Genomic DNA, 4,720 nt, shown 5'->3' with positions numbered 1-4,720 from the left:
ACTCTAGAGATCAAAATTGCGGATATAAATATTTAATTCAGGGATATCAAGTGTATCAAGTTCGAATTCCGGAAAAAATAGCCGGTAGTCTGGGGCATTAGGTCCCTTACAGGGATAAAAGGTAAATCCCCGCCCGAGCCGTAGCTAACTGATTTATTGTAGTCTTTCTAGTTGCAATTTCTGGTGAGTACAATGCGGAATATTACGGATATTTGCAACATGTCGAAGATTTTCGGAAAGTAGCGGAGAGGTTTTCGTCAGTTAATATTCATGTCCGTGCCGGCCGCTAACTTATCAGAATCAATAAAAAAGAACCAGGAAAAATCGGTACCGATCGCAAATTTCCGGAATTCCGATAAAGCTTCAACATAATTTGTTCTCAAATGATCGCGTACTCGAACGAATCTGTCCCTACGCCTCCAACTCCCTTTAAATCTCATCGGACGTACATTGATCTCAAAATCTATCCTTGACGACTCAAATCATATTTCCTGAATAGTTTGGCCTATTGACGTCCCTGTAATTATAACAATGGTCTTTTGGATAAACACCGCTAAGTTGTTGCAATATAATAACCGTTTAAAATAGTTACGGTTTTCATTTAATAAAATGATTAAGTCATATTCGAGATTTCAGCGATTGCCAATATTTTGCTTTTGTTTCTCATAAGCATATGGTGCTTGGTATCTGCTATTGACTCCTATGTAGATTGCAAATATTACATAACCCTTACAGCGGCCGAGCGCAGATATCTGCATTTGGCCGCTAAAAAGAAAAATCTTTGCGCATTAATTTAATTCAAATCTCATTATCATAATCAAAATCATCATCATCGTCGTCGTCGTCACTACTACCACCACCACCATCATCATCATCATCATCTTCTTCTTCTTCTTCTTCTTCTTCCTCCTCCTCCTCCTCATCATCATTAACAACAACAGCAACACCAACTTAACATCATCATCAAACAACAATAAACATCGGTAGCATACAATGTGCTTCATCAACCATACATAATTATATGCGTTAAAACACCATAATAGAACAGCATGAATGAAGCTGTCTATTACTCTTTTATATTTCCTATACCAATATTTTTTTTTCGTTAATTGAAGGACTAGTTGAAATCTTCTAAAAAAAGCCCTCCCACCCCCCCCCCCCAAAATAAAAAAAAATAAAACATAATAATAATAACCCTAGCAAACAACAATAAACATAGGTTAGTTAGTATACACTGTGCTTTATCAACCATGCATAATGAATGTTTATGACTTCGGACCGTTGTGATCAAATTAAAAAAAGCAAGATGGTATGTATGCGGCACACAACACATAGATAATTATAGTTTTATACCTTAAACGTAGTTCATCAAAATAAAGATAAGTTATTATCTATGTAATACTTAAATTAGGTTTATAACGTATGCATATTTGTCTAAAACTTGTGAAATGTGATTCGTAAGCCGACGACAACATTATCATTCGGACCCTTCTCCCCACCTAACAATCGAGATTAAACACCTGTGGAGATCCCGATCTTATCAATGAATAAACCGGTTCAATGATGTCAAGTCAAATAAAACATACTATTACTATCCAAATAAATATCTATCAAATAATGTAAATTGATATACCTACTTAACTAAAACTAAACTTAAACGATTAGCAAGAAAAATATATAAAGAAGAAGCAGACAAAGTAGACAAATTAATTGTAACATATGTTTTCTCAGTCTCCCACTGTTGAACAATATAAATAGTATTTATCGCCACCCCAAAAGGGATCTTTATCACACGTTTGGCTCAACTAATATATAATTGTGACAGGACAAACTGTCAACAAATACCTTGTTAATGTTTTATACATAACTCCAATCAAAGGTCAACTTCCAAGGAAACTGCGGCATGTTAAAACTGTTGATTATGACAAAATGTTGTTTAGTACAAATCAGTACAATAGCGTCTGTTATGTGGCCTATACTAATCCAGTTAAATAAAACTTTAATCGCAGAAAAGTTTAGATTCTTTACACCTTTAAAGGGGCCTTTTCACAGATTTTGGCAATTAAAAAAAAGGAAATGTACATTGCCCGGAGCAGGGTTCGAACCAGTGACCCCTGGAGTCCTGGCAGAGTCCTGTAGTATAAACGCTTATGCCTACTGAGCTATTCCGCCGAGTACACATTCTCGACGTATTTTATACCTTATATAAGCAATCTTCGTAGTTTCACAAAATTTAACGACAAAAACAGAACTCTCCAAATTATTCAATCGTTTCGCGTTGCAACGCTTTATAATTTTTAGGTTTTAAAATCGTCAAAAGATGCATATAATGGCTATATTAGAGCATGGTTAATGTTCAGTATTACTGTTTCCTCACAAATATCATAACTAAAACGAAAACTTACGAATCTGAAACAACTTTTTTCAATTTTGTCAATTTACCAAAGCGTGAAAAGATCCCTTTAAGAAAATATATATAACAGTTCTTTCCTGTTTTAACAAAATGATACATTTAAAAATAAATTATGAAGCATCGCTAGCAATATTAGAAAGAGAAGTAGAAGGAGAATTATTATCAATAGTAGCAGTAGCAGCAGCAGCAGCAGTAGCAGCAGCAGCAGTAGCAGTAGCAGTAGCAGAATCAGTAGCAGTAGCAGTAGCACTAGCAGTAGCAGTAGAAGTAGCAGTATCAGTAACCGTATCAGTAGCAGTAACAGTAGCAACAGCAACAGCAGCAGAAGCAGCAGCAGCAGCAGTAGCAGTAGCACTATCAGAAGCAACAGCAGCAGCGGCAGTGGCAGCGGCAGTGGCAGTGGCAGTGGCAGTGGCAGTAGCAGTGGCAGTAGCAGTGGCAGTAGCAGTGGCAGTAGCAGTGGCAGTAGCAGTAGCACTATCAGTAGCAGCAGCAGCAGCAGCACTGGCAGCGGCAGTGGCAGCGGCAGTGGCAGTGGCAGCGGCAGCGGCAGTGGCAGCGGCAGTGGCAGCGGCAGTGGCAGTGGCAGCGGCAGCGGCAGCAGTAGCAGTAGCAGTAGCAGTAAGAGTAGCCGAAGCAGTAGCAGTAGCGGCTTTTTGCTTTTTTGTTTTAGAAGTGTTTGTCGTATAAGAAGAACGCAAGGAAGACAAATTAATTGTAACATGTGTTATCTTAGTCTCCGTTGTAGTAGTATTTGTTGTATCTACACAGCCATTTTTCAGTCACCTGAGAGACATGTTTTTATAAGAGATTTAATTGTGGACCAATACATCGTGTATTAATATCAGTGTACCCACTGGGACACCACATGGGGCGAGGATTAACAGATAAACTAGGCCTTCAATTAATTATGCGCCTAGAGGCAAACAATACTATAACTTACTGATAATTTTAGGATTGGGATGTGTTTGTATCTTATTTGAAATTAGCTAGCTTAATTCAAAAACTAATTATAGCCTCAATATTATCACAAGAACATCATCACATATTCATTGTGCAATATATAATCATATCAGCATCTCAATATGCCAGAGCATTAGTATTTATTGTGCATACATATCCTACAGCAACATTTACAAACCTTATTACAAACCAACCGCTCAAGCTTTAATTAAGATTGATTTCAATTTATATTATGACATACATTAAAGATCACTGTCAATTAATTAAAAAATAGCTTGATGCTTCGTACTCAGCGATTTAAATAAAAGAAACGTTGCGTACACAATAATTGGGGTTAATAAAAAAAGTCTGCAATTAAAATAATCAAATTTAAATAATACTAGATTTAGTTTCAAATTGTCGCTCAAAAAATGTATCAGTTATATCAGTTACTAGGGAATCGATTTGTTTAATCTCCGCAATCCAATAATAATTATGGTGTTTGTATGACAAATTAATAGCTATTCGTCATTGAATGTATGATACTCATAAAAATATTGAAACAATAACCACAACAACAACAACATATGTGATTATGTACATATCTTCTTCAGATACTCTGTGTCATACTTTCAAAATTATCATCATAAGATTCATAATAATAAAATAAACACTATTGCCATCTTAGTAAAAACCAACTTAGCCGTTATGCTAATGATTTTATGTTCAGTATGCGTGTACATTTCAATATTATATAACAACAAGTGTTCACAAATACCTATGTTTAATAAATATTAAAAACATGAGAACCAATGAAGGTATTTCATTTTAATAGACTAGTTTTACCGTGTGTGTACATTCATATAAAATCTTTTGAAAATCACACTTGAGATAATGTCTTTAGGTTTTGCTATTTCTAATCGATTTAAACACCATAAAACCACCGTATTTTCTCTTACATTCTAAATTTTCTTACATTTCCTTTTTAAGCCAAAATATTTATGTTTTCATGATTCTAAATTTTCGGACATACGGATTTTCGTACAGTCAGTTAAACAGCGCTATTTTATCAGATTTTGACCCTGTTTTTGCTTATCTGATGACCCTTCGGTCATGCATTTTTACAATCGGATTAAAGTAATAAAACAGAATCATGCCTAAGGGCAATCGACCATTACATTTGCGTACTTGGGTAAATTACCTTGTAAACCTCTAATAAGCAATGGTTCCTTCCAACAGCGTTTGAAATGATATCGTATTAAGAAAGCCAAACGTTTATTGTTTTTACTTTTTATATATTATTTCAGTTGATTGCAAAGCTGTTAAGTTGCATTTTTAAAGTAAAGAACGAAGGGAACAACACAA

The sequence above is a fragment of the Dreissena polymorpha genome, unplaced genomic scaffold, assembly GCF_020536995.1.
Source record: "Dreissena polymorpha isolate Duluth1 unplaced genomic scaffold, UMN_Dpol_1.0 chrUn048, whole genome shotgun sequence".
Taxonomy (NCBI): Eukaryota; Metazoa; Mollusca; class Bivalvia; order Myida; family Dreissenidae; genus Dreissena; species Dreissena polymorpha.
This window is presented reverse-complemented; position numbering follows the sequence as displayed.